The sequence below is a fragment of the Pan troglodytes genome, chromosome 9 (genome assembly GCF_028858775.2).
Source record: "Pan troglodytes isolate AG18354 chromosome 9, NHGRI_mPanTro3-v2.0_pri, whole genome shotgun sequence".
NCBI classification, from domain to species: domain Eukaryota; kingdom Metazoa; phylum Chordata; class Mammalia; order Primates; family Hominidae; genus Pan; species Pan troglodytes.
Window position 1 is genome coordinate 108,391,206 of NC_072407.2, and position 23,863 is coordinate 108,415,068.

Below are 23,863 nucleotides of genomic sequence, written 5' to 3' on the forward strand. Positions count from 1 at the left end.
CAATTGGAATTAGCTTAGACTGTGTGGTCCAACCCTAGCCAATAGGCAAACGACAAAGCAGTAGGAGCTACCCACATCCGGGATAAAAACCCCTTACCCTCCCTTGTTCAGGTGTGCTCTCGCCATTGCTCCATCCATGAAATGCACTCTTCTATACAAGTAGATTGCCTTGCTGAGAAAATTTTTGCTGAAGTGCTATTTCTTTTGCGGCACTGAAAGTTTATTCCTAACACTTGGAATGAAGACTTAATTTCTGAATTAAAGGTATGTTCTGTGATTAAAGTGTGATAATGACTTTACTTACATAAGTGACATCATCATTGGATGGCACGGGTTTCCATCTGAAGTACAGGGGAAAGAACTACTACTCAGCAGGCTTAAAAGAAGAATGGAGGCAAAATAAATGTACTTGGGCAGTTTTACCCCAGCAATCCACTAGAATTTTTTATATTTTTCTAAAACATCTAGGATTCTCTTCCTTGTGTTTAATGTCTCAAGGAGGCGGGGACATGGCTTTCTAGGCTTTTTGAGACCCAGCACTAAGCAAAACAGAATCATAAGTATATAAAGCAAAGCCCATAAACCATCCTCAATAAGCAGTGCCTGCTTTCAAGTGCAGAAGGCCCAGGAAGGTCGTAAGGTAGATCCAGAATCAGTCGTTATTGGTCAGCAGGCCTTTGAGGAAGAACAATAGGGACTGTGAATCTCTGAAAAATGCTTTCCCCTGCAAGATGGCATTGCACTCAGACAAGTTGTTGGTCCCTTTCCTTCCCCTCCCCTCCTCTTCTCTTACATTACCTTCCTTTCCTCCTTTTTCTTTTTTCTTCCCCATTTATTGTCCAAATGGGCATAGCCATGGCTAGAAGTTGAAGGTAAGGTACAAAATGATGGTGAACTAATCACTTTAAAATTCACAGGGTGACTATAGTCAATAATAACTGTACATTTTAAAATAAATAGTGTCATTGGATTTAAAAATAACTTAAAGAGTGTCATTTAAAATAACTTAAAGAGTGCGTGCAATTCAGTGGATAAATTCTTGATGAGATGGATAACCCATTCTTCATGATGAATTTTTTTCACATTGCATGCCTGTATTGAAACATCTTATGTACCTCATAAATGTATACACCCACTGTGTACTCACGGAAATTAAAGAAAACAACAAAACTTCTTTTCAAGAAGCTTGAAAACTTGTGCATTTTTTTTGCCATGCATATGACAGAAGCTTCATTTTCAATTTTAATTATTAAAAATTCTTATATTTTGTGGCAGAAGATTCGTGGACCTTGTCTCCAACTAGAGGAGCTCTAGCATACTGAAGGACACTGAGAGGTAATTTCTCCTAAAGGTGCAGCCACCCTGAGTTTGCATGGCAAAAGCTTCAGGTGCCCACCACCCCAGATCAGGATAGTGGATGGAGCTGCTGTCATTGTGGGAGGCTGTATAAAGGGTGGTTAAAGTTTTAGGTATCAAGAGTTTTATTACATGTGTCAAATCCTGGCTCCACAGCATGCTTCTATAATTTATATAAACACTTTGTGCCTCAGTTTCCTAATCTGCCAAATGGACATGATCATAGAACCTCTAAATGATTGTTAAGAGGTTTAAATGAAAAATGTACTTAGAATACTCTGACATATGGCACCCCAAAAATATTCTTTTATTAATTTGTGACATGTTCTCTTTCAACCAGGAGAGGTAAAAAGGAGGAACTGCCTGCTGGATTTTGACAACGTTTAACCCTTAGGTTAAATGGGGATTTATAAACTTGCCTGGGGGTCTTCCAAGGCACTGACACAAGGGGAATTCTAGGGCCAGTCTAAAGTGTGGTCTTCTTAAACTCAGCTTAGAAATAATTTGTTGCATTTTTCTTTTGCAAGAAGGCTAATCTGCTACTCCGGATATTACTTCCACGGGATGGTAATGAGGCTTTCTGGGAAGTAGTAGTTAATAGCTTTAGGTGTCTTTTGTTTCCTTTGTAACTGTTATGGTGCAGACGCTGATTGATGGATGTCAGCAAGAGAGACTGCAGGTAAGAAGAATTGGGGCCGCTGTAAGGTTTCAGAGTAAAAGAGAGATGAAGGTTTAGATCTAGCCACATCTGTTTGAATTCACTCAGAGAAGCCAGACTGGAGCTGCTCCAGGGCAGAGATTTACAACTCTGCCATCTCCTTGCAGTGCCCAGCAGGCTGGCCGCTCAATAAATATTTGCAATATAACATAAATGGTAAATTTGGAAAAGAAGACAAAATGAGGTGGAGGCGGGAGACAGAGTAGGAAGATTTCAGGTCGTCGGGAGAGAAAAAAGTAAAGGGAAGCCACATACGATGGGAAGGATATTCATGTGGAAGATAGTGGGATGCTGACTACTACTGCTGAGGTCAGTAGGCAGGGTAGAACAACTCAGGGCTCTATGGAGGAAGAATGGGATGGGAAGTGATGGGAAGGAGAAGACAAAGAGCAGAAGGAAAACAATTCCATTTGAGGGTAAGAGCATTTCTCTGGAGCAGGAAAGAGCAATAAAGTCCACGCAAAATCAGTGGAGCTGCCCTGAAAGTGGCAGCATGTGACAGGCACAGTGCTCACCCTGGACGGCTGTAGTGGAGCATGCAAAGGGAACCACGAGAGGAGGAGAGTCAGAGAAACAAGAATGGGGAGAATGTTCATCGTCAGTCTTTATGTTTATTTTGTAATATCAGTGAGAGTTAGTAGATTATTTTCCTTCTTTCTTCTTTTTCTTCCCCCTTTCCTTCCTTTCTTTCTCTCTCTCTCTTCTCCTTCCTTCCTTTCTTTTAGAAGGTTTGTAAGATTCATTTTAAATATACGACATAGAAATGTCACCTTGTCTAGTAACCTATGAGCTCATGAGGCCATGTGTGTGGAATGACTTTAATGAGGATACTGCAAAAGTAAAGAATGATTATTAAGCCAGGACCGAGGCTGGGAACCTCCTCATCTCTTGCCAACTCTCAGAAGGGGTGTCTTGGGTGAAGTCCATGTGACCAAAAGGAAAGTCAAATGTAAAGTGATTTTTTTAGTTCCCGCTGCATAAACTACTTTTTAGAGTGAAATTGTAAAACACAAAGCTGAGCTCCAAAAAGGCCTCTGGCTGCAATATTAGCAGTGTGATGGTTTATGGGAATACTTTATAGGGCGGCTGCATTCTGGCCCGCTGCCTGAATCCAAGCATCTCCCCCTGGGTCTCTGACTCAGCCTGACTAAACTAATTTACTCTGAGCACGAGGCACACTATTCACATCAAAAGAATGTACTTAAGTAGATAGAGTGCAGCCTTCCCCTGTGGTTGGTTTTGCTTTGCTCTATACTGAAGCTTGGCTGCCATCTGGAAAGATGTCCTAACTTCACTGTTGAGCCAATAAATCTGGAATAATGTGAAATGGCATAAGCTTTTAAGTCAGGCCACTGGAGAGTGAGAGGCTGCCATGGGAGGGGGAGGGTGTAGTAGTAGGTGAGTGGCAGTGGAAGGCTAGAAATGCATCCAGGCCAGGCCCTTAACTGAATTCCACAAATGGGATGGCTCCTGCGTAGAATAGTGTGACGGTTATGGCAATAAACTTTTGAGTTAGCAAGACACAGGTTGGAATCCCTGGCTTGGCCCTTTAGTAATTTGGCCAAGTTATTTAACTTCTCTGAACCAATTTCCTCATAAATAAAATGAGGAAAATAATACCGACCTCACTAGGTTTTCCTAAGGTTTAAATAAAATTCATATGTAAAGCATTTAGCTCAGAGTGGTTTTCAACTCTGACTGCACATTGGAATTCAGTAGTGCTGTGATTTGAACATGTCCCCAAAGTTTATGCGTTGAAACTTAATCCCCAACGCAACAGTGTTAAGAGGTCGGACCTTTCTGAGGTGGTTAAGTCATGTGGGCTCCATCCTCGTGAGTGAATTAACACCATTATCTTGGGAATGGGTTAACTTCAGTCCCCTGCCCTGCTCTCTCTCATGCACATGCTCTCTTGTCCTTCTGCCTTCCACCATGGGATGATGCAACAAGAAGGCCCTCACCAGATTTGAGCCCCTTCATCTTGGACTTCCCAGCCTCTAGTATTATAAGAAATAAATTTCCGTTCTTTATAAACTACGCAGTCTCATATATTCTGTTACAGAAGCACGAAGCAGATGAAGGCAAGTAGGGAGGATCTAAAACTATCCTCATGCCGCTGCAGTTCAGTTCAGACAAATTCAATCAGAATCGCCAGGACTGGCGCCTGGTATTTGTATGCGAGGACCACTCACAGGTGATTCTGATGCACCACGAATGTTGAGACTATTGTGAACTACCTAGTGTGCACTCATGAAAGAACAGCCGCTACAGGAGAAAGGTTTCAATGACAAAATGCTGGAAAAATACTTACCATAGCACTTAGCATATACTAAATACTTGGAAACAGGTAGCTATTTTTGCTTACCCTAATTTTATTAAGCCGTAGTATAATAATTAGTAGGTGAGCTTAACTATAGGCACTAGAGAACACATACGAAGTATGAGTTTTACTCTGAGGAGTGTTAAGTGTGGTAAGAGAAAGCATATCAAACCTTAATGATACTGGATTAAGGGAATATGTTTTTTTTAAAGTACAGTGTCAAATTGCTGTCAAAATAAGTCAACATTTATAGTTTCTTACCAAGTTAACTCTTAGTGGAGAGGCAGGAGAGCAGAGTGGCTAGGAGTGTGATCTTTGAGGCTGACTGTCCATGTTCCAACTCTAACTCAGTCACTTACTAGCTGGGTGGACTATTTAACATCTCTGTGCCTCAATGTCCTCATTGATAAAATGGAGATAATAATGGTACCTGCATCAAGAATGTTGTGAGGAGTAAGTAAGTTAATATAAGTAAAGCACTCTGCAAAACCTGGCACTTAGTGATTAATACTAGCATCAGCTAGTAGTAGTAAAATACATTCAGTAAAACTTAAAATCCTAATTTTACTATTTTAAGTGTAATTAAATTTTTTAAAGATCTGAGTGTCAAAAGTGATCAAATTCTAAAGTAATATGCATTTTGGTATGTCATAGAATCACTTGAAGGTTTTGTTAAAAATTAGAATTCCTAGTGACTCTGGTGCACACAAAACTAGGAGAGTCGTCAGTTAGTGAATCCTAACCACAGGGTCACAGGGTCTGCTTCAGTGGGTGGCACTGAGCAGTACAGGACATGATTATTGTATCAGGAGAGCAGCTTCAAAGGAGGTCACGTGCCCTCAAATTTCCCCAAACATTAGAAAACAACATAGAACCTCCAAGATTATGTGAAATCCTCTATGTAAATTGAGAAACACAAGCTACAATTCCATTCAGCAGCAGTGCATGTATCATAAATATTTTAAGCAAGAAAAAACTACTATAAAAATTTGCCAAAAATTCACTGAAATCATGTTTCAATCCTACCAATTGTGAAGAGGCCTATCCTACGTAGTCTAAGTTATGTTATCCTTCTTTGCCAAAAATGAGTCATGCTGCAACTTTCTAATACAGAAATTACTCTTCCCTTTATAGATGACATGATCAATACTTATTAATCTCATAATAGTCAATACAGAAGTTTACTTTTATAACTTTCATTGAAATTTCTGATTATCATTTTGTCTTGTTTTAATGTTATGTCATCTTTGTCAAAACTATTTTATAATTTTACATTTGTAATCTCATATATAGTATTGCCAAATGTTTATAATTTTACAGATTTTCAATCTTGTACTCAATATTTTATTACCAGATGTTGTTTTTTTTTTAATTCTGAAGGTCACAGGCTTTTTATTGAATTGCTTGAAAAAGATAAGCACCAGCATTCACTCCTTATCTCTGTAGTTCTCTTTGCCCTTCCTTCTCCTGAACCCTGGAAGGTGGTGTTCTTTCTCTATTCCAATTTGATATAAAACTTATTAATTTTGTTTTTGTTGAATCTTATGATTCCTGAAAAGGTAGCAACTTAACATGACTTTTTCTCTTAAAAATTGTATGTTTGCTCTGAACTGTGGATTAAAAAATGGCTCCACTGGTAGTATATTGTTCAGTAAAACTACAGATATTCAAAATCACGATTAGCCATTTTTTTAAACAAATAGGTACTTTTTCACCTCCTTAAACTCTGAATAATACCCACTAGTTTTAGAGGGAAAATGTATTTAAATATAGATAAACAAGTCTGAGTTCAGCTTAGGAAAGATTGCTGTTTTTCACAGGTGCAATTGTAGGTGTTAAATGGTGCTATAGGTTCATAAATCCCAAAACCATCAGAATGGAGTAGTCATCAACTTCAGATAAATGATCATACAAATGATGGAGTATTGGGTCAGATTATCTCTCACCTGCATTTTTGCAGTTGGTAATATCAGTCAGAAATGGATTGAGGATTTCACATCAAAGCCCTTTACTTGAGGGGGCACTGCTGGAGTAGGCTAGTTATAGCAAATGTTATGCAATAACTTAACCAGAATAGGCCCGGTGAGGACCATCTCTAATGGGCTGTGTGTAGATGGTCTGCCCACTCTGGTAATTGGGTTTTCATGGCTGCAATACCTCTTCTAAACAATACCTGAAAAAATGCCTATCCCGACACTCTAAAGGAATATTCAGGAAAGAATGTTATGAGTATGACTAACTTCATTTTGTTCATTTGGCTGTATAGTAAATAGTAAATTATAAAATGTACAACTCAATAAATAAAGTGATACTACATATTCTGGATTATGTGGTGAAGATTTTGTTTTTTTCATTTGGTATAATAAAACAATTTGGAGAAGCTAAGGGAAATTTCTAAATGTGTTATATTTTTCTTTTAAAATCAGCTCTAAGTCATAATTTACATACAAAATATGCCCCCATTTTAAGAGTACAATGCAATAAGTTTTAAGAAATATATATACCGTAACCAACACCCAAATAGTTTCTAATTGCCTCTTTTCAGTCAACCCCCTCCCAACCCTACGCAACCACTGCTTTACTTTTTTCACCATAGATTTGCTTAACATTTTGTAAGCACTTGCTTAGACTTTTTACAAATAGGATTGCCTAGTATGCATTTATTTGTATTTGGCTTCCTTTGCTCAGCATAATGCTTTTGAGATTCATCCATATTGTAGTCTTTATCAGTATTTGGTTCATTTTAATTGCTGATAGCTATTCAATTGTTTGAATATACCACATTTTGCTTGTCCATTTATGTGGTGTTGATGAACATTTGGATTTTTTTTACTAGGTTTTAGCTAATATGAATAAATGTTATTATAAGTCTTTATGTGGACACATTTAAAAATTTATAAGCATTTATTTTGAAATAATTTTAAATGTGCAGAAAAGTTGCAATGATGGTACAGATTGTTTCTGTACACTCTTAACCTACTTTCCCCTAATGTTAACATTTTCCATAGTCATGGTACATTTGTTAAAACTAAGAAATTAACCTTGGGACAGCACTATTAAGACTTTATTCAGATTTTACAGATTTTTCAACTAATGTCGTTTTTCTGTTCCAGGATCCAATGTAAGATACCACATTGCACTTAGTTGCCATGTCTTCTTTAATCTCCTTCAAGCTATGACAGTTTCTCCATCTTTTCTGTTTTTTATGACCTTGACAGTTTTGGAGAGTACTGGTCAGATATTGTGTAGGACGTCTCTCAATTAGGGGACATTGTTTGATGTTTTCTCATGATTAGACTGGGGTTTTGGGTTTTTGTGAAGAATGCCAGAGAGGCGGAGCACCTTCTCCTAGCATCATATTAGGGGTGCATAATATCAGTATGATTTATCACTGGTGAGGTTAATCTTGATCACTTGGTGCTATGGTTTAGATATGATCTGTTTGACCCCACTGAATCTCACGCTGAAATGTGATCCCCAGTGTTGGAGGTGGTGCCTAGTAGGAGGTATTTGGGTCATGGGGGTGGATTCCTTACGAATGGCTTGGCGCTGTCCTCCAGGTAATGAGTTCGTTCTATTGGGTTGGTGCAAAAGGAATTGCTATTTTTGCCATTGAAAGTAATGGCAAAAATATCTAGTATTTAATTTTTTTTTTTTGAGACAGAGCCTCGCTCTTGTCGCCCAGGCTGGAGTGCAGTGGCGCGATCTCAGCTCACTGCAACCTCCACCTCCTGGGTTCAAGCGATTCTCCTGCCTCAGCCTCCCAAGTAGCTGGGATTACAGGTGCCCGCCACCATGCCTGGCTAATTTTTGTATTTTTAGTAGAGATGGGGTTTCACCATGTTGGCCAGGCTGGTCTCGAACTCCTGACCTCGTGATCCACCGGCCTCGGCTTCCCAAATTGCTGGGAGTACAGGCGTGAGCCACCACACCCAGCCAATATCTAGTATTTAATATGTAGTATCTAATATTCAGCAATATCTCTATTAGTTCCCGTGAGAGTTCCCCAGAGAACTAGTTGTGAAACAAGCCTGATGCCTCTTCCTCTCTCTTTGCTTCTTTTGCCATGCGATCTGCACATGCCAACTCCCCTCATTTCACCATGAGTGGTACCTTCCTGAGGCCCTCACTAGAAGCAGATGCTGCTGCCATGCATCATTTATAGCCTACAGAACCATGAGCCAAATTAACCTCTTTTCTTTTCTTTTGTTTTTGTTTTTTTTGAGACCGAGTCTCACTCGGTCACCCGGGCTGGAGTGCAGTGGTGTGATCTCATCTCACTGCAACCTCCACCTCCCAGGTTCAAGTGTCTGTCACCCAGGCTGGAGTGCAGTGGTGTGATCTCATCTCACTGCAACCTCCACCTCCCAAGTTCAAGTGATCCTTCTGCCTCAGCCTCCCGAGTAGCTGGGATTACAGGCATCCATCACCACACCTGGATAATTTTTGTATTTTTAGTAAAGATGAGGTTTCACCATTTTGGCCAGCCTGGTCTCGAACTCCTGATCTCAGGTGATCCACTCGCCTCCGTCTCCCAAAGTACTGGGATTACAGGCGTGAGCCACCACGCCTGGCCAAATAAACTTCTTTGCTTTGCAAATTACCCTGCCTCAGGTATTCCTTTATAGCAACACAAAAGACTAAGACACTTAGCGTTCTGCCAGGTTTCTCTACTGAACTGTTACTATGTTCTCCCTCGTGTGCTTCCGATAGGCTTCATTTGGCTAAAGGGCCTGGGAATTCCTTTCTGGGGAGTCTAGTGGAGAACCTGTTTTCTTGCCTTTTGCAGTTTCTAGAGGCTGTTTGCATTTCTTGGCTCATGGTCCCCATCCGTCTTCAATGGTGGTAGTCGCCAGCTGAGTCTTTATCACATTGCATCCCTCTGACACTGACTCTCCTGCCTCCCTTTTCCATGTATACAGACCCTTGTGATTACATTGCATCTACTCAGAAAATCCAAGATAATTTCCTCATCTTAAATTCAGCTGATTCTCTATCTTAATTCCATTTCCAATGTTAATTCCCCTTTGCCATGTAACGTAACATATTCACCACTCTTGGGGAAGAGGATATGCACATCTATGGGAGGCCATCATTTTGCCTCCCACAAGGTTATAGTCCAGTATTCCAGTACATTATAATCCAATACATTATTTATTTTGTTGCTCAAATTATTCCAGCTTTGCTTCTTTCAGGTTGGCTCCTGTATCTTCAAGACGTATCCTCATCTTTTTTTTTCTTTGATTGATTCCTTATTTCTGGCATGACAAGATGTTCCAGGTTTATCTTATATTTTTCCTGTCCCAGTCATTTCTTGAAGGAGTCCGAGTTTCTTTTATTGGAGAATAATATTTAGAAACCACAATCTGGGTGCTGGGTGTGCTTATTACTACTGAGAGGTTACTACTTCTAAACCCTCTCATTGGACAGAGCTGAGAAATATATGTATGTATAGTAACCAACGTGTACACACATATCTATAATTATTTCTGCATTTAGCTATTTGCGTATATACATTAAGATAAAATTGCATTCATGTTGATTTCTCCAACTCAGATCCAGTAAAACAGGGTTTGTTCAAGCCTTATACCCTTGCTTATTGTAACCTCTTTCTCTGACACCGAGAAATCTGGCTCTCATGATGTAATTTATTTCCTTATTTTTTAAATCTTAATATATATGTAAGGTGGTTTCAGAATCACTAACCCAGACTTCTATGAGAAACCAATTTATCAACTTGCATAGTGTGGCTTCAGTATCATGGACCCAGGCCTCCGTGAGAAAAAAATTTATCAACTAGAGTAGTGTTTATTATAGTACTTTTTGTCTTTAGCTATATAATTTCCAGTCAAAATATCATTTCCAAAGTTACTTAGGTCAGATCTTCTTCCGTACCCAACCCTTAGTGAGGTCATATCATGCCATTGTAATTCAGTTAGAGTTTTTTTTTCATTATCTGCATTCCATCCCCTGCCTTCTTGGCTGATTTTAAAGAATTTTCATATAGTAATATTTAGTTTTTAAAATGTAAAATTCTATGGGTTGTGACAAATTTATTTATCAAGATATTTATCAGATATTTATCAAGCCAGGATCATATAGAAGAGTTCTATCACCATAAAAATTCCCTCACAATAGTTTATCACTTTTTCCTTTTTCCAACCCTTGACAACCACTGATTGATTTTTCCATTTTTTATAGTTTTTCCTTTTTAATCATGTCATATAAATGAAGTAATACAATAGGATGCCTTTGAATCTAGCTTCTTTCACTTATGAAAATACATTTAAGGTCCATCTGTTTTGTTGCATGAATCAATAGCTCATTCCTTTTTATATTCCTGAGTAATAGTTCATTATATCTCTTAACCTTAGTTTGTCCATCTATTCACTTATTAAAGGATTTCTACATTGTTTCCAGTTTAAGGTGATTATGGCTAAAGCTACTATAAACATTTGAATACGTGTGTGTGTGTGTGTGTGTGTGTGTGTGTGTGTGTGTGTGTGTGTGTGTATTTAGGTTTTCAATTCATTTGGGTAAATATCTAGAAGCCTAATTGCTGGGTTGTATGTTAATTCTATGTTTAACTTTATAAAAACTGCCTAAGTGCCTGTACCATTTTGCATATAACAACAATGAATGAGCATTCGTGATGCCTCACATCCTTGTTAGCATTTGGTATTGTCAGTTTTTAAGGCATTCATTTAATAATTTTAATCGGTGTTTAGTGGCGGTATCTCGTTTTGGCTTTAATTTGCATTTTTCTAATGAGAACTGATGTTGAGCATCCTTTCTTGTGCTTCCTTTTCCATTGCCATATCATCTGTGGTGAAGTCTGTTTACATCTTTTGCCCACTTTTTAGTCGTGTTGTCTGTTTTCTTACTGTTGAGTTGTAAGTTACAAATCTTTTGTCACATGTATGACTTGCAGATATTTCTCCCAGTTTGTGGCTTTTCATTTTCTTAATGGTGTCATTGGCAGAACAAATGTTCTATTAACCAGGTCTCATTGATGAATTTTGTCTTTGTTGATCATGCTTTTGGTGTCATATCTAAAAATTCATAGCCACACCTAACATCCCACAGATTTTCTGCTGTTTTCTTTTATAAGTTTTATTATTTAAGTTTTACATTTAGGTTTGTGATCCATTTAAGTAATTATTATAAAATATGTGACAAGGTTTATTTAATTTTTTGCAGGTGGTTGTCCAGCCATTCCAACACTTTGTTGAAAGGACTATCATTTTTCCATTATATTGCCTTCAATCCTTTGTCAAAAATCAGTTGACTACATTTGTATGGTTCTATTTCTGTACTCTCTTATTTTGTTCCCTTCATCTGTATATTTACTTTTTTTGCTAATATCACACTGTTTTGATTAAAGTATCTTTATCATAAGTCTTGAAATTGGATGGTGTAACTTCAATTTTGTTTTTTTTTTTTCAGCATTATTTTTGCTACTAGAGTTTCTTTGCTATGCCATGTAAATTTTAGAATCAGCTTGTTGACATCTACAACTTCTTCCTGGAAATTTTATTGGAAATGTATTGAATCTATAGAAAATTTAGAGGTTATCTCAGGTTCTGGCCTTAGTTACTGAAGTAAGAGATAAGGAGTAGGTTTGAAGGGTAGAGAGGAAATGGGATCATTTAGTCAGGTTAAGCTAATGGTCTCTGTGGTATATCTAGGAGGAAAGATGAACAGCAGAAAGTTGAATATGTGATGATGTTTTATTCTGGTCTTTCCTTTTCAACTCACAATAATGGCCACTCAGTCAATGAAAGGTATCTATTCCAAAGGCATATTTTGCTTTTGGAAATGTAATTATATAAGGTAGAGTAATACAGGGGCTTATGGATGCAAGGCAGTCGATTGCTCAGTAATACTTTTCTCTCTCTACTGCTAGTTGAGGCTACCTTTCCCCTTTATCTCGCGCCTAGCTACTCATGTTTCTCTGGGAATGATCCTCTCAGTCTTAACATGGCCTGATCAACCTTCTCTGAACCCAGATCATGGAAGACCCAGAAGTAAGACACCTCCTTACTTAAGCCCAGATCTCAGGCCATTCTTGGGCAGCTTCTCCCTCAGTCCTCACCCCTCTTATCCTGATTGAGATTAATCTCACCTTACCTTTCACTTTTCTAGGAAGACTTTATTCAAAAAAATATGTCGCCAAAGACTGAATGTATTTATGTTCTCCTTAATGGAGTTAAGATGACTTTGCAAAGATGCACACCTAATCATGCCACCCTCCTGATTAAAAACCTTTTAATGGCCCCCATTTCCCACTAGATGAAGGCCAGATTTCTCAACATTATGTGCATGACTATTTGTGAGAGTCCTCTTGCTTTCCCCTCCAGGCTCATCTGTCATTAATAACACACTGTGATCCAGTAAAATAAATTTTCCCTCACTTCTCAAGATTGTAGTAAGTGCTATTCCTAAGGGCTCCCATAGTCTCTGTGCTTGCCTAATTGGAGCACGTATCTGAATTGTGATTTTCTGTTTATTTGTCTGTAACTCCTCTGCACTGCATGTTCCCTATGGGTAGAGGCAGTGCCTTGTTCTCCGATACATCCTCCAGGAGGAGTCGCAGTGCCGGGAACGTAAGTGCTTTTTGAGTTAAAAACAAAAGAATGATCCAATTAATGCACGAATAAAGGCATCACTGTATTTATTTTCAAAAGGTGCCTAATATTTATAGTGATTTTTTATTATTATCCATGTCTTTGGATTTTTCAGGATGTTGCCAGTTCAGCAGTGCAGAAGCCATACACACAGAGAAACTGTAAGTTAAAATGCATTTTGATAGAACGAGACAACATTTTCAGTGCTTTCATTATATTACCTGACACAAAAAGAGAGTAATAATAGATCACCTGGCCACTTACATAATGAACCTGAGTTCTTCTTGTCAGAATGACCTTGTAGGACTATATAGAGTGATATTGCAACCATAACAGCAATTGAAGAAAGATCCAAAGCCCAGAACTCATAATAAATAGATGAGTCATAAACTGGAAGCAGGCATGTGTGGCACCCATATTTAAAAGGAGCACAGAAATGAATTAAATAAGTAAAAATGAGATCTGGTAAATTGCCTGTCAGATAGCTGAGATCACTATAGCAAGCATAATCTTAGAATCATCATGACAATGCTGAGTATATACAGGTTGAGACACAACGCAAGTAATGCTAATTCCTTATATTTAATTAGAAATATTCTTATGTGAACTGAAAATTTATAGTTGCTTTAGGTTTCAAGGCCCAAAGGTATATAAGTACAGTTTTCTCAAAGGCACAGTAGTCTCTACCCTTAAATGCATAATCAGATAGACAAACCCATATATGACACCTTTGAAAATACTTGACTATATAATTGCAAAATTCCTATCTGTCTTAGTGGAATGGAAAGAGTGAAGCTTTGAGGTCACTAAAGGATAGTTTTAAAACCTGGTTTTACTGCATGCTAGCTGTGTGATATTTCATGAGGGAATTTCACAACTACTCTTGGTTTTCTTATCTGCAAAATGGGAGAAGGTAGATCTACGTTAATGATCTTCTAAGACAATGCTTAGAAGCAAGTGCTACACACATTTTCTGATCCAGAACAAGATGCCATAAAAGAATCACAGCTGTTGCAACCACTTGTAATTTTCTTTCTCTACTTGTTAGAAAGCAGAAATGTATTCTAACAGCAAAGTTTCCTCTGAACACATTTGCATGGATAATAAGAAAATGACATCAAGTGGGGAAATTGAGTTAATTATTGAGTTAAAAACTGAGTTGAAATTAAGTTTAAGGCCTAATTCCTGTTATGGCTTCATCTATTTTCCTTTCTTTCTATTTCCCAGTCTTTTATATATACTGAGTACATGAGCTAGCCCAGGTGTTCAAACTACCCAGGGCATTTTCATTATATAATGAGGACTAAAATAAATCCTTAGATGTTCAGCCTTATTTGAAAAAAGTGCTGTAGGTTCCTGATTCCTGCTATTAATAATTTTTTAGTGTAATGCTTTGAGTTCTCTGAAATGTAAAATGTGAAACCAGTTGAAGCTACTGTTAGTTATTAACATTTTGGTTCAAATCAGTTCCCAATTCTTTTTTGAGGGCTAATTTTAATAGAAAAATGACTGACGGCTCTAGTTGAGAAGTAAGGGCCATCCTCTTGGACAGAAACTGGTAGTACTGATGGGCAACAGCCCACTGTGATTACTGAGGATCGAGGCTGGTTCTACTAATGGTAGAATCCAGCACTGTGATGGATCCATCCACTTGTGGCTATATTTTTATCCCATTTCAGTAAGACACAGGCAAAAGTTGGCAAACACTTTTGGATTTGTAAACTGTGTTAGTATGTCACAGAAAAAAGGATAAAGCTGCCAATTTTCACAGTTTTCTATCAGGTTTTCTCATGTTACTATAGGTTTTTTTTTTTTTTTTTAGAATGATTGGCAACAGACAGATATATTTCCCTATTTTGCTCTTGTCTGATCCATTTTTCAGGTAGATGTACATGTAAGTAATTACAATCTATATTTTATCATGTAACTTTGAGAGTATTGCATGTGTTAGGAGTTCAGATTTGAATCAAAGTCTCCAGCACCTGGGCTTTGCACTTGAGTGATGTGTGCCATTTTTTAATAGCACTTTATTGTCTACTTATGTTGTTTAGTTGTCAGAGGTGACACCCACATTTTCAAATCTCTAAATCTTCTTTTACCTGTGGTGAAATTAAATGCAATCATGTGGCATATTATTAATGCCAACTGGTTATCTTATTATATTAGATAAAAGCGATTGCATTTTCTATGTATTGTAAATCTCCTAACATTCAATCATATATACATTTTAGTAAGGTATCAACGATATGTCACATATACGATATATCACTCAGTCTTGCTGGTTATAGGTATTGAAGGCAAGATTGTCAATCCTGGAGAAAATAGAGTGTGTTATACAGGAATTACCAATGCTATTGTTTTCTAATTGGCTCAATATCTGAGAAAGGGTAAATATAAAGATGCCATGAACAATTTTTAAAAACGCATGCTAACACCTCAAATCAAGCTATACAAGTAATTAACCAGGGAATAATTGGTATTTTTGTAGTCCTTGATTTGCTATTTTATTTTCAGTCAGTCAGTTTTCACATAAAACTTAGATATTAATATAAGTTTAATTCTGCAGAAAAATTAGTGATTAATATTTCCTATATTATATCACAGAAGAATGAGAAATTTGTCATTTTCAAGCCTGTATATAGTTTTCTATTGTTCTCCTTTTTCCCTCTCCCTGCAACACACACCCACATCACACCCATTGCTTCCCAACACATACCCCACAACCTCCACTCACCTCAAGAATGGAGTCTTAGATGCCTCTTCAGGATGTTTGGAGATTTGGGTGAACACAGATGTCTCCGGAATTGCATAGGACACACTGTTTTGGTTGACTTTTCAAATCAGTAGGGAGAGTGGGGCAATCTCACTTTTCTGACCTATAGATTCTTAATCCTTTTTGGGAAGAATAAATGACATCCCCAGGGCACAGATTGTGGATGCCTATTTCATGCTAACAGGAAATTCCTTAGTTACCTTATATTATTATTATTATTGTCTTGCTCTGTCACCCAGGCTGGAGTGCAGTGGCACAATCTTGGCTCACTGCAACCTCCGCATCTCGGGTTCAAGCAGTTCTCCCGCCTCAGCCCCCAAATAGCTGAGATTATAGGCACACGCCACAATGACTAGCAAATTTTTGTATTTTTAGTAGAGATGGGGACTCCTCATGTTGCCCAGGCTGTTCTTGAACTCCTGAGCTCAGGTAGTCTGCCTGCCTTGGCCTCCTGAAGTGCTGGTATTACAGGTGTGAGCCACCGCACCCAGCCAGGTCACCTTATATTCTAGGCATTGTGTTTTGCGGAAAAGAAATGAAGATTCAGAAATTTATTTATCCAAAGTTATCACTTATCCATTGTCAACTAACATTTATTCAGCACCTATATTTATCCAGGCAGATAATGACAGATCTGAGATTCAAACACAGCTAAACTCATTCCATAACGTTTTCTATTAGCTGACCAAATGTAAAATGTACCTCTTTTGAAGTACTTTTCTAAAATTATGTATTCATTTATTATGGAATATAGCATATGCTGTCTTATCATTGTTGAAACATTTGTATTTTGTCCTCTTGTAGGTAATACATTTTTTGAGGGAAAGTCCTTCTCTTACTCTTACTTATCTATATCTCTCTCCCTACTAGGAGGCTTCTAGAATGTCTTTTTTCTTTTTAAATAGAAAGAAACATAATTAACAACATGCCATGTGGTTCCAACATCTAAATACCTGTTTATATATTTCTTCTCTTAGTAACAGGATCATCACTGTTAGAGAAGACCAAAGAGGGTTTTCTCTATCTCCAAATCTCTTTTGAATTCATCCCTTTCCTAGCCAGTCCCTTCCTTCATCGTTTGTCATCTGGACTAGTACAACGGTCCAGAGGTGTCTCAGTACATGAAGCCTCTCTCTCCTGTTTAATCTTTCCTGGCAGAACCATCATCATAAGCCTTTTCACAAACTGTCGCACCACCACAATTGTGGCTTCATCACTACTCCCACCTGCCATGTATCTCAGTCACACCAAGTTGTTCCCTTTCCTTGAATGTGCCATGTTCTTTCTTGGCTCTGTATGTTGTCTCTCATTCTTTTGTTTTCCAGGTAAACTCTTTTCTGTTTATTTATTTATATATCCTGGAGAACATTCTCTTTCTTCAAGTCTCAAGTCAAATGCCATTGCTTCATAGACACTCTCATAGATGCTCACCCTGATCCACATTCTCAGACAGTGTCTTCAATGCTTTCTTCTCTTTTCATATTTCTATAATGTCTTAACAAAGTACCACAGACTACATGGCTTAATCAACAGAAATTTATTTTCTCACAGTTCTGGAGGCTGAAAGTGCAAGATCAAGTTTCCAGTGGGGTTCAGTTTCTGGTAAGGGCTCCCCCTGACTTGCAGCTGGCTGCTTTGTCCTCACATGCACATGTCTTTTCAGTTTAGGGCCCCATCCTTGTAACCTCATTAACCTTAATTAGCTCCTAAAGACCTCATCTCCAAACCCAGTCATATGAATGGGTGGGGGGACGGAGGGAGTTACACAATTGCACAGCAATTTGAATATATTTTATTTAAGCATTATTCATGTTGAATACTTTTGCTTGTCTCTTGGTGTCATTAAAAAATGAACATTTGAAGCAGAAGGGCAGTGTTTGATTATGTTTGCCCTCTTTATTACAGAGCTGTCACACAGAGGGTGAACAAGGATTGTCAGGATGTGACTATGGAAGCCAGGAACTTGAATGACATGTGATTTATATGATGTATTTATTTCTCCCCCACTACCATTCCTTGAGTATACTGTTTTTTCCACCTTCAATCTGAAGAATTATAGAAATAAAAAAAGTCAAGGTAATCATTAATGAAAAGTGTCATTAGAATGATACCAAATTTCAACTTCCAATGGCACATGGACACTGTAGAGATCAAAGTGATCTGAAATTTTACTAACAGTTTTTAATTACTGTCTCTCTTTAAAATGATCTGATTGGATTTTCCTGAAAATAATAATCATCTAGAAGCATTGCAATATCCATATTGTTACCCCCACCTTTTATCCATATTGATTAAGCTATCTTTCCTGAGATTAAATTCACAAAATAGATTTAACAAGTTTTGGTGATGTAATATAGCCTCCCAATTATGCAACTCTTACTCCTAATATTACCTAAGAAAGATGTTTGAATGGAACCACTGAATTAAAGTCTTGGAAGAATTTTATTTAGTCTAGGGCTGATTGCATTTTAATTTTTGTAAACATTTGCTAGTTGTCAATACTCACTTTTACTTCTTGAAAGACTTAATATTCATTCTGGGACCCTAAAGCTAGACAAAGGAATAAAATATTGCGGAAAACTCTGTCCTCGTTTAAAAGTATTATTGTTCATTGGTGATTATGGTGTTTGACACATAACCCTGTAACATACAAGGGCCCCTGGCCATCAGCATTTGGTTAGATCCTTGCCAATACTCCATAGAATAACCCATTTCAACGAAGATCATTGAGTGACTAGGTGCCATGTAAGGAGCGAGATTGGGAACACAAAGACAAAGAGAGCATTTTCAGATTATGAGACTGACGTGCTGCCCACTGCGCTAAGAGGGGCTCTAAAGCATTTTCTTAAGGAGCCTGGTACCTACAGTGGGAGACAGATATGTAAACAAATCACAAGAGAGTAAGGCATCTCTTTGCCAGTCTGAAAGCAGGTCAGTAGCTCAAGAGAGGACAGAAGTAAACTCTAGCTAGAGAGGAGAAAAAATGCACCTTATTTGGTGAAGGACAAAGCAGTGTGATTCAGGACTAGAAAAAGAAAGTATAAAATGAGAATATGGTGAGAACAGATTCTCAAAAGAATGACATAATCCCAGTACATTGCTGGATAAATTTGGGAAGGGAAATCGTAGAGGAGTTTGCAAAGATAAGGAGGCATAGAGAAGCACAATTATATAAAATGAAGTCAGATATGGGAACCACTGAAATGAGGGCTAGGTTTTAGGAGAGAAATATATGTATATAGCTATATGTATATATGTATATTTGTATGTTCTGGAAAGGAGCAACTGTGCTACTGAAACACAGCTTTTATTCTAAGCGCACAGAGATCCATAGCAGTGTTTCTGCAGGGATAGATGAAGGCCAAGTATTCTGGTGACTTGGAGAGTCCCAAGGTTCATCCTTAGCAGAAGAGGTTTTAGCAGATAAAGATTTACAAACTAAAAATATTGTCATAATCCTAGATAATAACAAACACAGGAAGTTAATATTTCCTTCACATCTCAAATAAGTAAGAGCTTTCACTCCTAATAAGGAACGTACCTGCCCATGGTGTTATTCAGAAGGCCCCCCATTCCTTTGAAATGCACATCTTTTCAAAGTTCAGACAAGGGAAGATGAGATTGTTTTTAATTCTTCCCTAAGTAGTGGAACTTTGCAACTCACGCCCTTCTTCACTTAGCTCATTGCCATATGTGCCCTTGGAAATTAAATCATTTCACAATTTGACTTTTCCTTGAATGTAGAATTAGAAAACCACAATTTTAACAAAGTTATCCTCACCTTCTAAATCAGAAAGATGTGATCAAGTGAATTATTGTAGATTGGAAATGTTAGGGCCAGTCCTCCCTGTAGAGGGAGCTGAATGTGGACATAATCGGAGCTCCTTGTGACCTGCTTTCAGAGGTGTAGAAAGTACACAGCTGCGTGCCGTACTGCATAGGTCTCAGGTGATGCTTGTGAGCAGGAGCACTGTGGGGGACAGACGGGATCTGAGCCAGCCAAGTGACAGCACCGGAAGAACTCTCCAGGTCTATTATCACCTGTACAATTTAACTCTGTGTGCTTAAAATAAGCAGGTCCACAAAGATATCAGACCCAGAAGTCAGGGAGGGGTATGAAGCAAAAGAGAGGGAGATTCCTCTGCTTCTAGGCAGGTTAGTCCAGTAACTGAATAAAATATTCTTAAGCTCTTATGTGCCAGGTATTATATTAGAGAACGGGAGGAAAATGACAAATATGACAAGAGTTTCTACCCTCAAGCATCTTATGTTGAGTCCACCTATGGACTACATAGATGAGAAACCAAAAAATTACATAGCTGTTTAAAAGGCAAAATACAGGACTCCAGGAGATCAACTGAGACTCTTAATTGAGGCTTTGGTTCATGAGAGAAGCTTTCCTACAGATAATAGCATCTAAGACAAGACTTAAGTCATGAGGTACAGTTAGTCAGAAAAAGTTGGAAAGAGGGTCCCAAGTAAGTCAAAGACAAAGAGGGAAAGAGACTTACTGCAAATAGACCAAGGTGGCTAGAGCCCAGAGTGGATGTGAAGGTCAAGCCTGGGTTTTCCAGTTTCTTGCATGTGTTGCTTTTCTCCTTAAAGAAAGCTAGGAAGGGCCGGGCGCAGTGGCTCATGCCTGTAATCTCAGTACTTTGGGAGGCTGAGGTGGGCGGATCACGAGGTGAAGAAATCAAGACCAGCGTGGCCAATTGGTGAAACCACATCTCTACTAAAAATACAAAAATTAGATGGCTGTGGTGGTGGGTGCCTGTAGTCCCAGCTACTCGGGAGGCTGACCAGGAGAATCGCTTGAACCAATGAGGCGGAGGTTGCAGTGAGCCGAGATCGCACCACTGCACTCCAGCCTGGGCGACAGAGCGAGACTCTGTCTCAAAAAAAAGCTAGGAAGGCCTGCGGTATGCATAAATCAGAATGCTTTGAACAGGTCAGGCTGACACACAGAAAGGTAGCATACTTATTCTAAGACAAACTCTTTAAAAGAAAGTGAGCCTCACAAGTCAAGGAGACCAAAAAAAGTCAACTCTGAAGACCAGGATAGTGAATGGGAAATGGAGGAAAAATCAGTAACCTAAAGGATAGAGGGTGAGAGTGGGAATAGGTGAGGAACAACAGCAAAGGGTTTGGTGAGATTCCTACAATCATTGCCTTCATATGTTCAGCTTATGGGATGACAGTTTTAGACCCTGTATGTGTGCCAAGCTGCCTAATGATTGAGAGCGATGTTTTGGGGCTTTTTATTTTTCATGGAGACAGTATTTTGTGAAAAGGCTTTTATTTTGTGCATGTAAGAGAAGACATCTATTTCCTTGGAAGGAGAAATGTTTTTAAAGGATCCACTTCATGTCTTTATGTGCTTTTTTATTTTAACCTTTAAATAAAATGCCAAGATAAATGGGAAGAAATCTGCATGTATAGGTTATCCTTAAATCACTTTTTGCATGCACAGAGGAATTTATTAATTCTTTTATAAAACGGTTCCAACCACCACACTGTTTTACATGCTGGAGAACGGTGAAGCTTATACCTTAGTGGCTAAGAAAGATGTGTACAAAATTAATAATTTTGTTTACATATTTATATATTAAACTGTTATAAAAAATGACATAGGACAATGGGATGGACGCTGAGGGGTAGCTATGAGTAAGGTGATGCAGCCAGCCACTTACAGATCTAGAGGAAGTGTTCCAGGCACTGAGAATGGTGAATGCAAGTGGCCTAGGCAGGGAACAAGTTTGAGAAGTATCAGGGCTTTTCAAAAGGCCGGGAGAATTGTAGAAGAGGCAGAGGGGAGAGAGATCATGGAGAATCTCATAGGCCATGAGGTTTTATTCTAGGAGTAGTGGGAAATTACTGAAAGCTTTTAAGCAAGGTTTGCTATGATATGATTTGTGCTTGTATGTGTTGCAAAATAAGCTTATGCAGGAAAAGTGGAAGCTGGAAACAAGCTAGCTATCCATTACAGTTGTTCGGTTGAGAGATGACGATGGTCTTAACGAGTTGCAGTCTTACAGTAGAGTTGGTAAATCCTGACTTCACTGTTTATAAGATGCCAGAGGCTGGGGAAATTACCTACTTTCTTTGAGTCTCTAATTCTTCCCCTATAGCATAACATACAATACTGTGCCCCCCCCACCCCCGCTGTAGAGATGTGGTGACTGTTAAATAAATAAGGTATGTTAAAGTTCTAGAACAGTGTCTGGCAAACAGCAGACTTTAATCTGCATTCATTCCTGCCCTAAGCAGGCATTCTCATTTACCTTCTCACAGAATTTGCAGGTTTGTCATGGAGAAAATGCCTCCTGATGTGGAGTTGTAGTCAAGAGGACACTAAGAAGAGCCTCGATAACTGTGGACCTTCTCCCCAAGATTTCCAGACACTTGGCTCCTCTAGCCATTTACTAAGAACATTTTCATGAATAAATGAAATAAGAAGCTATGATTCAAGAAGAAATCAGAAATTCTGAGAGTATAATTGGAGTTCATTCAAATACCTAATTTAAAAAGTGGAAACACTGTGGCCTAGAGTAGTTTTGATAGCATACCAGGAAACAAGCAACTAGTTAATCCTGGCCGGGCACAGTGGCTCACGCCTGTAATGCCAGCACTTTGAGAGGCCGAGGTGGGTGGATCACATAAGGTCAGGAGTTCAAGACCAGCCTAGCCACATGATGAAAGCCCATCTCTACTAAAAATACAAAAATTAGCCTGGCATGGTGGTAGGTACCTGTAATCCCAGATAATCGGGAGGCTGAGGTCGGATAATTGCTTGAACCTGGGAGGTGGAGGTTGCGTGAGCTGAGATCGTGCCACTGCACTCCAGCCTGGGTGATACAGTGCAAATCAGTCTCAATAGATAAATAAATAAATAAATAAATAAATAAATAAATAAATAAATCAGTTGGTCCAGATCCTACACACACAAAAAAATACACTGTTAGAGACTAGTACAACTCAGTAAATTTTTATTAAGGTGCTGCATATGCTTAGTAGTGCACTAAATAGTAATTCAAAAGATCAGAGAATGGATTTCAGGGCTTCCTCCTATTTCCCTCCAGCCAAATGCCAAGCTGTTCACTTACTCTTAAAGTATTCCTTCATAGACACTAAATCTGTAATGGCATTTCCAGACCACAAATACTTCTCCACTGATTGCCACTCACCAGCCCTAGACAACCACCTGGTCATCACTGTGGGTGCTGTCACATGCTCCACTCTGTTCCATCTGGTCTCAACTAGAATAAGCACTGCAAGAACACCAAATGATGGGCAGTATCTAACATAATTTCTGGAGCGTCTTCTTAAAATAAAGATATTTGGACTAACAGTGAGGTTTTTAAGCATTTTAATTTTAGCATTTTGTTCAAGATTGGTTTGGGAGGAATGTGATCTCCGGGGGACATCCTTGCCTTGACCCAGAATCAACTTGTCATTTGACCTAAAATGAACTCAGCCTCCCACCAGGGTAGTTACTCCTATGGACACATTTTCATCAAACAACTTATTTGTTTGAAAATTCCTGTGATTTGGAAGTTAACATCCTGCTTGTCCAGGAGGACCTTGATTTAGTGGTAAGGGGGATTGGCTGCCCACCCATTCTCACTCCAGTAGCATATGTTGGAGGGACCATTGCTGCTGGGAGTGAGTATAACATGGCAACTGGTTGAGATTTTCTCCATACTCTACATCTCAGAAAATCTCAAACAAACAGTGCCCATTAGAAACAAGTTATTGAGCACACATATGTAGGCTGGACATTAGACTTTATTCAGAAACCAATCAGTAAGTGTCAAAGTAGTGTGTACTTGTAACAACTTGGTGGCATAAGCATTCACTATGCATCATGCTTTTAAAGCCTCCCAGCTGAGATGGGTGGGATGGTTAGAGTGGCTGGGGCCTTGCTTCTTTCCTTATAGTTTCATCATCGAGTAGGGAAGCCAGGAATTATTCACCCAGCATCCATGATTTTTTCCCTTAACACAGATGCTCTACACCAGGGAGAAGCATTTTCTTTTTGTGAATAATTTACATATATATGCAAGCTGTTT

The 23,863-nt window shown here is 38.6% G+C and overlaps 1 long non-coding RNA gene across 4 annotated transcripts in view; it reads left to right on the forward strand.

Annotated features, from left to right (window-relative positions):
* LOC107967205 (uncharacterized) overlaps positions 1-23,863 on the forward strand; it is a 609,392-nt gene that overhangs the window by 220,057 nt on the left and 365,472 nt on the right. For all 4 annotated transcript variants that reach the window (XR_010147667.1, XR_010147666.1, XR_001707532.3 and 1 more), the window contains one exon: positions 13,137-13,182. This is a non-coding gene — a long non-coding RNA (uncharacterized LOC107967205). The remainder of the gene's footprint in view (positions 1-13,136; positions 13,183-23,863) is intronic.